This window comes from Sceloporus occidentalis, unplaced genomic scaffold (genome assembly GCF_023333645.1).
Source record: "Sceloporus occidentalis isolate IW3139 unplaced genomic scaffold, rSceOcc1.0.p SCAF_2, whole genome shotgun sequence".
Taxonomy (NCBI): domain Eukaryota; kingdom Metazoa; phylum Chordata; class Lepidosauria; order Squamata; family Phrynosomatidae; genus Sceloporus; species Sceloporus occidentalis.
Genome location: NW_028316982.1, coordinates 21,319,679 through 21,332,244, shown reverse-complemented (window position 1 = coordinate 21,332,244; position 12,566 = coordinate 21,319,679). Strand labels below are relative to the sequence as shown.

Here is a 12,566-nt window from a genome sequence, read left to right as displayed (position 1 = left end):
ATCTTGGTGTCTGAGGAGATGATGCTTCCCAGGTAGGTGAACTGCTAGACGGACTTAAGCACAGATGTGCCGGCTGGTAGAGGACTTCCGTTTTCTTCAAACTGACTTCCAGCCCAAAGAGCTCTGCAGCTGTTGCAAAGCAAGATGTGAGGCGCTGCAGAGCTTCTTCCGTATGGGCAACGAGGGCAGCATCGTCAGCAAAAAGCAGCTCATGGACTAGATAGTTCAGAGTCTTAGTGCGGGCCCTCAGGCGGCTTAAGTTAAACAGGCTACCATCAGTACAGTAGCGTATATAAATGCCATCTTCTTCTGTGATATCTGCCATAGCCCTTTGGAGCATCATGCTGAAGAAGATTGTAAATAGAGTTGGAGCGAGAACACAACCTTGTTTCACACCATTAGTTATTAGAAAGGGCTCCGAGAGAGCATCACCATATCTGACTTGACCTTGCTGGCCTTCATGTAGCAGGATGATCATTTTGAGGATTTTGGGGGGGGGGGGGGGCATCCTAGTCATTCCAGGATCTGCCACAGACCTTTTCTACTCACAGTGTCGAAGGCTTTGGTGAGGTCAACAAATGTTACATAGAGTCCTTTGTTCTGCTCTCTACATTTCTCTTGCAGTTGTCTAAGGGCAAATACCATGTCTGTAGTGCTCCTATTGGCTCTAAAGCCGCATTGGCTTTCAGGAAGAAGTTCTTCTGCAATAGCAGGGACTAATCTGTTCAGCAGTATCCTTGCAAGGATTTTTCCAGAAATGGAGAGCAGTGTTATACCTCGATAGTTTGAGCAATCCGATTTTGCTCCTTTTTTCTTGTACAGGGTGATGATGGTTGCATCTCGGAGATCTGATGGCAGCTCGCCTTTTCCCCAGCAACTCACAAGGAGCTCGTGGAGTTTAGCATGGAGTACATGACCTCCATGTTTCCAAGCTTCAGGTGGAATTCCTTCAGTCCTGGCAGCCTTGCCATTTTTCATCTGCTGTATGGCCTTAAAGGTTTCTTCTAAAGTGGGAGCTATGTCCAATTCCTTCTTCATCGGTTGTTGTGTCATGTGTTGAATAGCTGAGTCTTGGACTACTCGGTTGGCACTAAAGAGGCTTTGGAAATGTTCAGCCCATCAGTTCAGAATGGAAGCTTTATCTGTGATTAATGTTTGGCCATCTGTACTGTATAGGGAGCTTTGGATCTGATATGTAGATCCAAACACTGCTTTAAGAGCTTCATAAAATCCTCTGGAATCACCCAGATCTGCACAACGTTGTGTCTTTTCTGCTAAATTGATCCACCACTTGTTCTGAATGTCTCGGAGTTTTTGTTGGAGTTGACTACATGCAAGGCGAAAGGCTGATTTTCTTACATGGCAGGATGGCTGGGCAAGGTGTGCCTGGTGAGCAGTTCTCTTCTTTGCCAACAGCTCCTGGATCTCTTGGTTGTTTTCATCAAACCAGTCTTGGTTTTTCTTGAGGGAGAACCCTAAGGATTCTTCCACAGATTGCAGGATTCTGTTTTTGATATGTTGCCAAAGCACTGTAGGAGAAAAGTCTACAGGATGGTCTTCAAGTTTTGTTTGCAAATTTCCCTGGAAGTTGTCTCTTATGGCAGCTTGTTGAAGATTGTTGACTTGGAGTCTCCTCTTTAGGATGCCACCCCTCTTAGGTTTCAACTTAAAATGAAGATTTCGTTTGCATCTTACGAGGCACTGATCTGTTTGACATTCTGCACTGGGCATCACTTGGGTATGACAGACATCGCGAATATTTCTCTGGCGCACTAGGATATAGTCAATGAGGTGCCAGTGTTTGGATTGGGGATGCATCCAGGTTGTCTTCAGGCTATCTTTCTGCTGAAAGATGGTGTTTGTAAGAGTCAGCTGCTGTTCTGCACAAAACTCTAGCAGGAGGCATCCGTTATCATTACAGTTTCCAACATCATGCTTGCCTAAAACACCTTTCCAGGCTTCGAAGTTCTTTCCTACTCTGGCATTGAAGTCACCAAGGATAATGATTTTGTCTTCTGCAGGGACTTTCTGTATAAGATGGTGTAGGTCTGAGTAGAATTTGTCTTTCTCTGCAGGGTCGGCTTGCATAGTTGGGGCATATATACTGAAGAGAACAATATGTGGGAAGCGTAAGGAGATAATGCGATCAGAGTGTCCTGTTGACAAAGTTTTGAGTTTGGAGGCAATGGAGTTTTTGATCATAAAGCCTACACCTGAAAGATGTTTTTCCGTTTTGGGTTTGCCAGACCAGTAGAGTGTGTAGCCAGCACCGTGTTCTTTAAGGCTGCCTTCCTCATGGAGACGAACTTCACTAAGAGCAGCGATGTTGATGTTAAGTCATGACAGTTCATGGGCTATTAGGGCAGAATGACACTCAGGACGTCCACTATCTGCAGAATCTTGCATGGTTCTGATGTTCCAGCATGCAACCTTTAGTCTATTTGCACCTTTGGAGGCTGGTGTGTGCCTTTGTCTCTTTGTCTTTGACCGCATCAGAAGATGCCCGTTGGCCAACCGGGTTGTTGGGGATGAGCTTTCTTTAGGCCACCTTTTCTAGGCCCCTCTCCATATGGAGCAAGCAGTGCTCTCCTTAAAAAAGGCTGCTTGGTCATTCAGGATGCTGCCAAACAAGACTGTCATCCCCAGTCAGTCTCAAGTGACCGAAGTCTTGAACCGCCTGCGTGCAGGGTTGGGTCTGCGGCTTCCAGTGCATCTTTACACCTGCCGTTTCATCCCTCACCTATCGCTACAGGGCTTTTTCAGAGATTGGATGTATCCTTCAAGACTGTGCAATGGATTTTTCTGGTGGAGCGCAGCTTGCACAGAACTGGCCTCACCCATTAAACCAGAGGTTCGTCTGCTGAGGCCTTGACAAGCATGGACGGTAGCAGCGAGGTCCTCAGTCGTAGGTTTGATTAGAGTTTCCTTCTCTTAGATGGTTGACCTTACAGGGTTAGACAAGCACCATCTGCCCGGGCTTGGGATTAGAGTTTTCCTTCTCCTAGGATGGTTGCCATAAGGCTAGAGAGCCCATCCTGCCCTTTGGCACTCTTGGTCAGTCCCTTCGGTTGTGACCTGTCTGGCATGCGAGGCCCTGCCGGTGGCTATTATACCACCGCCAGCATAGCTCACAACATCATTAGGGTGCGCAGGCCTCTCCCCCATGACAAGGGGGTGTCAATGGAGAGGACACAGTGTATACCACTGTTGAATGGCTCTTATCATCAGGAAGTTCTTCTTGATGTTTAGGTGGAATCGCTTTTCCTGTAGTTTGAATCCATTGGTCTGTGTCCTAGTCTCTCAAGCAGCAGAAAACAATCTTGCTTCTTCTTCAATATGACATCATTTCAAATATTTAAGCATGTCACCTTCTAATCTTTTCTTGTCTAGGCTAAACATACTCAGCTTCCTAAGCTAGTCCTCATAGGGCATGGTTTCTAGACCTTTCACCATTTTAGTTGCTCTCCTCTGGACACGCTCCACCTTATAATTATCCTTCTTGAATTGTGGTGCTCAGAACTGGACACACTATTCCAGGTGAAGTCTGACCAAAGCAGAATAGATTGGTACTGTTATTTTGCTCAGTCTAGACACTATATTCCTATTGATTCAGACTAGAACTGTATTGGCCTTTTAGCTGCTACATCACACTGTTGACTCATGGTCAGCTTGTAGTCTCCTAAGGCCCAAAACATATGGGCAAACTGATGCAGCTTCAGACCGTGTTGGGGGCATGCCATTTACATGACACACACCCTAAACATGGCCTGAAGCTGTCCCGAAGTTGTGCCAATAAAAACATACCAGGCCAAGAAGGACTGGATAGAATCCACTATTTCCAGTGGACCAGTTCAAAACCACAGCAGTGGCCCTGATCGGGACTGGGCATCTGTGGTTACCACAGACCTGGTGTGGCCTCATGCCACTCCTTTGGGCTCATCTGTTTCAGGCGTAAGACTCCTAGATCCCTTTCACATTGCCTGATGTTGAGCTAGCTGTCACTCATCCTGTATCTGTACATTTCATTTTTTTCTCCCTAAATATGTATGTAGTGCTTAATATATGTAGTACCATACATTTCTCCCTATTGAAAATCATTTTGTTAATTTTGGTCCAGTTCTCCAATCTGTTAAGTTCATTTTGAGTTCTGATCTTGTCCTCTGCGGTAATGGCAACCCCTCATAATTTGGGGTCATCTGCAAATCTGATAAGTATGCCCTCTATTCCTGCATTGAAGCAATTTATAAAGATGACTGGGTCCAGGACAGAACCCTGTGGCAGCCCACTAGTCACTTCTCTCCAGGATGAAGAGGCGCCATTGGTGCCATTGCCCTTTGGCACACCCATTTCTTTATGAGTGATCCATAGTTTTACATAATCTATACAGTCATATGCTTTGCTAAAACCTGTGAAGCACAGACTGATTTTATTTTGAAATTATTTGGTACTTTCTATTACAGTGGACCCTTGTTATCCACAGGGTTTTGGTTCCAGGAACCCCCGTGAATAACAAAATCTGTGTATGTTCAAGTCACATTAAACATAATGGCATAGCAAAATGGCGTCCCTTATATAAAATGGAAAAACCAAGGTTTGATACTTGAAATTTATACTTTTTTTGAATATTTTCAAACTGTGGATGCTTGAATCTGTTTATAAAAAATCTGTGTATAAGGAGGGCCAACTTTATCTAGAATATATTTGCTAAATCATCCCTAGTGCTTCTTCCTTTCCTGAACCCAGTTTGACATTTCTCGTATATATAGTAGGAGTCTTTATAGTATAATTTTGAACATCACTTTGCTTGCATGGGAGATTAATACAATGATCCTGCAATTGCTACAATTCCTGGTGTTTGCCTTCTTGGGGACTGGAATGTATACTGAGCATTTCCAGTCTGTGGACCATTGTTTTGTTTTCCTTGTTTGTTGACAGATTTTAGTTGGAACTAAAGTGAATTCTGTCTCTGTAGCATGGAGGGGCTTGGTGGAATTCTTGGTATGCCATACATTCCTGGTGCCTTATTTCTCTGAATTGTAGTGAGTGTGCCTTCAACTCAGTCTTTTAAACTGAAAACTGGGGTTTAAGGAGTGTTATTTTGAATTCTCAGGCAGAGAGCTTTATTGTCTCACCAAACAACAAACCCAAGGACTCCAATGGATTCAATCACTGTAGTTAAAGGAGAAGCATAGCACTATAATTGTGTAGTGTGAAAGGCCACAAGTGAGTGGAAAGAACTCTTCCACAGTGTTCACATTCTCATTTGGGAGGAAGAATAGGATGGGAGAGGTGAAAGGAATGAAGCCAGATTTCTAGCAGGACTTGAACTTCATTTAAGGACTTACCTGGGATTATTTCACATGGCTGCTTCCCATGGAATTTGGGGATATTTGAATTGTTTGGCTGGGACGTCTAAACATGTGTGTATATGCCTTCAAGTCAACTGTTGACTTATGGCAACCCCATGACTTCCATAGTGTTTTCTTATGCAAGAAATACTCAGAGGTGGTTTTGCCAGTTCCTTCCTCTGAAATATAGGCTATAGCACCTAAATACTTCTCTCTAAATTCCAGATTTTGATAGACAACACGAAGCTCTGAAATTTTAAAGAGGTCCTTTTCTGTGTCACACCAATTTATCAGACTTATCTGTGAAAACAAGGGAAATGGTCTTCTTGGTGACTGCTCCCAGACTTTGAATCTCACTCCCTAGGAGGCTAGGTTGGTCCCTGCCTTATACCAACAAGTCAAAACATTCTTATGCCTTCAGGTTATAAAAACTGGTTGGGATGGGCTTTCTGTGCTGTGCTGTTTTGTGGTTTGTGGTATGTAGTCTTTTAACTTGTAAGCTTGTTTAATGGTTTTAAAATATTTTTATACTTTTTACTGATATTTTAAATTGTATTGTTTTTAATTGTATTGTAAACTGCCTTGAGTCTCATTGGTGGGACAAAGGGTAAGATATGAATTAATTAAATAAATAAACACTGTGCTATCTCCCATCACTTGAGACAAAACAGATTTCTTCACTTTCCCATTTGGGAGGACAGGGTAGGGACAAATCCTCATGTTATCTTTCATCTGTGATTGGGACATAAGGGCATTCCTTTTTCTAGTGGCAAGAGGGGACTACTTGGGCAAAATTAAAGAAGGAGGAGGAGGAGAAGGAAAAGGAGGGAGAAGAAGAGCGCTTACTGAACTTAAAAAAAGGATGACTGTATAATAATGATAATAATAATAATAATAGGTTTTATTTGTAACCCGCCTTTCCAGTAACCTGATCAAGGCAGCATACATACACAGGAAAAATATAACAATACAAAGTTAAAAACAGAGTTAAAAAACAGAGTCAAATACAAGGGGCAGGCAGTTGGGAAGTCAAAATACAGATTCCGGGGTCGATGACAAAGGGTAAAGGTGCTAGAAACTTGTGGGCGGTATGATTCTAAGGAAATTTTGTCAGAAGTAAATCATATTTGAGAGCCAGTGTGGTTGGTGCAGAGGTTTAGAATAGGGCACTGGGAGACCAGGGTTCAAATCCCACTCTGCCATGGAAACAGACTAGTTGACCTAGGGCAAGTCACAATCTTTCAGCATCCAAGAAAGGCAAAAGCAAATCCCTTCTGAACAAATTCACCTTAGGGTCACTATAGGTCAACAATGACTTATGGCACACAGCAGTAGCAACAACAAATCATATTTGGTTCTATGAGACTTCTTCACTTCTATATGAGCCTCCTTAAGTATTATAAGTGCAAGCCTACCCTTTCAAAAGTAACCCACCATTATATTTATTCCCTGGGTCCAATAAAGTAACCTTGTTTTTAACAGGACAGACTGCTCCATTTGGTGTTTTTTGTTGGCTCCCCCCTCCTCTGTAATGAATATGGGGCAAGAAAGTTAAGGGATCTTGCTGTGAGTGAAGGAGGAAGTTGGCAGGGTGCCAAATGTTATAATCTAGCACTGGCTGTTTTTCTTCTTTGTGCCATCTGCTACTTAATCAGGAAAGTCAGACAGCAAGCTGCAGGCTTCCCTCTTGTTCCTGATATACTATGCGATAGCTTTCAGAGGCACTAGGAATTCTAAGAGGCAACAGGCAAAACTGCAGATTTTTGCAGTCTTTTTGGTTTACTTTTTGGCTTTTTCATTGGGCTGGGTGTAAATCCTGCCTTATCCTTGAATATCCTCACAATATTCTGAAAGCAGCTATGAATGCATCTTGTATGGGTTGCATAGTGAGAAAAAGGAAGGGAAAACAAAAATGATATGCTTTATATGCACACCTTCAGTCTATTGGTTATTTTAGTGGCTCAACAGGTAAAACTATCAAGTCAAGAATGTCATTCAACCTGTGGCAGCTGATGGCTTCTATTTCAGAGGGGTGGTGAATCCGCTCTGGACTTCAGTCTGAACTTGGAAGGGGGTAGCCAGGATTCTGAATTCTATCCCCCAAATAAGCATTTGGGTAGTTTCTTTAAAAAGTTCAGACTAAAGTCCAGTGCAGCAGATTAGGCTGGTTTTTAAGCGAAAATGTCATGCATTAATTTTGTGCAGAATAAGTCCCAAATGGATTTTGAAAACTGCTCAGTTTTCAAATAATTTCTTGCAATGGGAAGGAAATTGCTCACATTGCTTGCTGTTTTCTTCAAGCATGAAATCAGCTAAGAATCCCCCAAGGACTCACTATTTAGCTACTGAAGCACCCAGTCCATGGCCATTTACTGAACATTTGTGGGGGGCATTGTTAGACAAAGACATCATCCATGGATGCATCAATGCATCAGAGAAAGCAGACTCAAATCTAGGAAAGCTCATGGTGCCAGTTTCTTTCAGTTAGTTTCAAAGCTGCCGTAAATACTCTTTGCATACTGATTTTTCAGATTAACACAGACATGTCTTTGAACCATCCACTGAGACTTCCAAGGATCATCTGGATGTCTTGTCAGATGATGTCAGTGTTCTGTGTGTGGTCATAGGGATACAGCCAAATGCTTCCTCAATACTCTCTTCTCTGGATTGGCCATTAAATGGCCATGGAGTGGAGAGCCTGCAGCAAGTAAAAGTTGAGGGGGAGAATGAAACATAGTGCACCAATCTCAATCAAAACAACAACAAGAACAAAACATTAAAACAGTATCCCAATTAGTCCTCAAAAGAGAATCCACATATATTCTGAAACAGGAGACCAGTGTTGGGAGTTGGCTCATCTCTCCAGAAGACTGTTCCATAAAATGGATGCCATTATCCCAAAAGACCTGCCTCTGATAGATGACTGTTGCTGGGCCTCTCTTGCCTAGGCAGTAGTGCTCATCACCTATTCCCCAATGGTGGTGTGGCACAATTCCCTGCCTAGCCCAAATAAATGATTAATCTGGTGGTAAATAGGAAGCATAATTTACTTAATGATTTCTCAAGAAGCTATTTATCTGCTGCTGTAGTACCTACCAAGCCATATCATATCAAATACCATATTGTATCACCCAAAATCCCGTCTTCATGGACTAATTTGGAATATTTCGGATGATTTAAAATTCCAGTAATAATATAAAGGAAGTACGCATCTGACTGAGAGGAGTAATTGCATACTGGAAACTTCCTGATTAATAAGAAAGGCTTACATAAGTTAGTTCTGATTTTTGCTACCTTTAGGTGAAAAAATGTTTTTGTAGAGCAAGATGTTAGAAAAGAAATGGTTGATTCTGTGTCTTCTTATGTAAAGATTCTAAAAATGAATTATTATTGTTGTTGCTTTGTTTAATTGAATCACATCTACAAAGCCATGAAATTGCTGCTTACTGGCATAAAGTTGCAAACTATGCTGAACTACATATTACTTTAATATCTAGTGTGCAAGCATTGCAGTGTTTTTTTTAAAAAAAACTTAGTCAAAAGGTGTGTATTTTTTATTGCTTTGTTCCTGCTATACTCCCATTCTGAATCCAGAAGGACTGCAATTTCAAGCAAATAGGGACTTTGTTTTCCCTTGTGTGCAAATTTAGGGCTTCTGACCCACATCAGAATCATCCTACACTCCATGTTATGTTCTTGTCCTGGAACATGTTCCTCATGCTTAGTCTTGAGTGCAAAAAAACACTTGAATAGATGTTTGTTGTGTGTTAAAGCTTAGTGTTATGAGAATGATCCCCTAGGTTTCATCCTCCCCAATCCATTTTCATTTTCTTCTACATACAAGGGGAGAGGGTTCAAAGGCCCTTTACAGACTGGCCTGAAAGGCAGGCATGGGGACAGAGTCAGGATGTGGCATCCTCATAATGCATGGCCGACTCCACCCCCATGGTGCCCTGATGGCGTGTGCCATTCCACATGGTCTGCGTCCAGATGATTCAGCACCAAAGGATCTGGATGCAGACCATGTGGAATGGTGCACGCCATCAGGGCGCCATGGGGGCGGAGTCGGCCATGCATTGTGAGGATGCTACATTCTGACTCTGTCCCCATGCCTGCCTTTCAGGCCAGTCTGTAAAGGGCCTTTGAACCCCCTCCCCTTGTATGTAGAAGAAAATGAAAATGGATTGGGGAGGATGAAACCTAGGAGAAACCTAGTCATGCTGCCATGGCTATGGTGTCCATTTGAGGGCACAAAAAGGAGCTGGTTTTTGTGGCTCCTTTTTGTGCTTTTCAAAGGTCAGATTGGGACAGTGGCATGAGTTTGCTGTGGCTCCAATTCAGCTAGAAAAGGGGCGCCTGGAAGCCGCCCCTTAGTGGCAGTCTGTCGAGCCCCAAAGGTTTTGTTTTAGTTTTTGACTGAACTACAGTTTCATGTTACATCTAAATTCAGGACACTGTGGTTTATTACAAGTGTGGCAAGCTATTAATCCAGGATGTGAAACCAGTTTGATCCTGTTTTGCTTGAAGCAATCACAGCATAGCCCCCAGTTCCTCAAGCTGAAATTTAGCAGGAAACTAATTTATTCAAAACATAATGTGGAAGCTCTTGGTTTCCTACCCTCTAACGTGAAAGAGGAAGAAAGAGAAGAATGTGTGAACCCGAGGCTAGCTATTGCTTGCTTTCAACAGTAAACCAAGGCAACTGCCCTGTAGTCTCTATTTCAGCTGAAATACACTGATGCATGCCACTTCTTCTGTTGTATGAAGAATACTGTTGTATAGTATATTTGCTATATCCTGATGCTTCTCCAGAGGCCTTTACTTCTACACAGGACAATGATGGGTGTGTGCTTTTTAGCTGTGGGTAATTCAGCCTGCATAAAGTGCTTTGTACTGACATCTTTGCACAGATACTGGAAGTTTATCGCAGTGGCCCTGGAACAGGCCTGTAGCGTTCCAAAAGGGAATGTTCTGGGGACGCTCAGCGGTGGGGAATGGATTTTACTGCACAGCAGGAACGCTGCTGCTGCCATGCATCTGGAATGTGATGGGGATGCTTGGCGGCGGCGGCTGCAGTGTTCCCATTGTGCAGTAAAAATCCATTCCCTGTTGCTGAGCGTCCCCAAAATGCTCCCTTTTGGAATGCTACAGGCCCGTTCCAGGGCCACTGAGATAAAGTTTCTGGAAACAGAAATGCCAATTTCACTGTCTCAAAAACCCAGCGACAAGTTGGATTGGAAGTATAATTTACTTTTTTCTATGGAAAAAGAGGAAACACAATATGCTATCTGGAGGGCCATTTCTTACACTGTGGTAGGTTGCACCTATGGCAAAAAAATTACTGCAATAGAAAAAGTAGCATAGTTGCATAGCATTCAGCCAGATGCCCTGAGAAACAGTTCCAGATATTTGGAACTTTGCTTGGGATTGGCTGCATTTTTTAAAGCAATTAGAAAAGCTCACCATATCATTTAAGACCAAGAACATTTTTGTGCCTTTAAAACACTATAGAAGCAAAAGCTTTGGCATTGTTTTATCTTTTGGGGTATGCTTGATGCTAGACTCCAGATTGCCTACAGCATGTAATTTCAGCTGCAGTACAATACATTCTCCCATATTAATCCACCCACCTACTGATATACTAATTTATTTGGATCCCTTGGCCATCTGAAATAAAGACAGTAGTGACTGGACAGTTTTTTTGAGTGGTCACACCTCACTTTTAGAAAGCTCTTCTTAAGGAATCCTACCTAATGTTGTCATTACTTTAGTTTAAGTGTAAAGCAAATTCTTTTCTGTTTATCCTAGCATCTAAGAATCACTTATCTCAATTTATCATGAAATTTTGTAGATTACAATCCACTTCCTCATGTGGGCTGTGGGATCAGCAGTGCTTCTGCATTGTATATTGTGTAATGAAATCTAAAAGCTCATGTTAAAATAAATCATTTAGTCTCATAGGTGCTGCTAGATTCCTTCTATCCCTTACTTTCATTTTCATGCTTAAACAAACATGCCTATGAAAACTGCACTAATTTGAGTAAGTTTGATGGTAAATTTAGCATTTTAAATAGATGTATAACCTGTTTACAGGAATAATGAATTATCATGTGATTTCTTCATTATTAGACCAAACCATTCATATAATAGTTGTGGACTTCAGTCTTTTGCCCAGTCTGCTATCATGTGTCACAACCACAGTAGAGTAGTCAATAGGCACCACTTGAACTGATTGGCACTTTGTTTATGGGTTGTTAAACTGAGAATCTGAATGCTTTAGGAGAGCTTATTCCACCCCAGTAGTTTATTACAAGCCCAGTGAGCTATGACATTCACCAAAGTCAGTTTATTATGGTTCATGGAATAAGTTAGCCCTACGAGTGTGGTCGCTGAGACAGAGGCCAAGTTAACAACTTATCACAATTTCTTAAGGGGGGATTGGAATCTCCAGGGTGGTGAGATTTCTAAGCAAGCAGTTATACAATAATTTCTTCCTTTTTTCTAATGAAAATATACAGGTCTAATAAAAAATATTTTCTTCTAGAAGAAAGAATGGCCAAGTGGTTATATAAATTTACGCTTGGGGGACATGTAATGCATTGATTGTAGATTATAGGCTTTGTCTCCTGGAATGTGAACAGGATATGGGGCAAAAACCTCAATTTACTGTTCCCAATTTTAAAAAAAACACACTACTATGCTTTATTGCAACTAGAAGCTACTGGATTTCTACTCTTTTGAAACAAGGAAGAATGAAAGAAATGGCAAAATTGTATGAGCCCACATTTACAAAATTGTATGAGTGTGGCATAGTGGTCACCCATTGCACAACTACTTTGGGAACCAGGGTTCAAATCCCGAACCAACCATGGAAACCCACAGAGTGATATTGGAGAAGTCACAATCTCTCAGCCCCAGAGCAAAGCAATGGCAAACCACATCTGAACAAATTCTTCCAATAAAGCCCTGTGAGAGAGTCATCTTAGGGGCGCTATAAGTAAAAAAAGACTTGAAGGCACACAGCAACAACAACCATGTTTACCAGACCTTGTGCACATAATGGCAAATCATGGTTGATTGTTACATCAGGGACTAATTTATTCTTTACAGATTATGCCTATAGTTATTGACTTTTCATTACATTTATTTGCCTATTAGTTCTTGCTTCCCCAACTTCTGGGCATAGGTACATTATTTTGTACATTTCTGTTGAGAAGT

General features: G+C 42.0%; 1 protein-coding gene across 1 annotated transcript in view; it reads left to right on the top strand.

Moving 5' to 3' along the window:
• The window catches only part of LOC149318035 (EGF-like and EMI domain-containing protein 1), a 142,248-nt gene that overhangs the window by 125,164 nt on the left and 4,518 nt on the right, over nt 1-12,566 (top strand). The window lies entirely within an intron of this gene.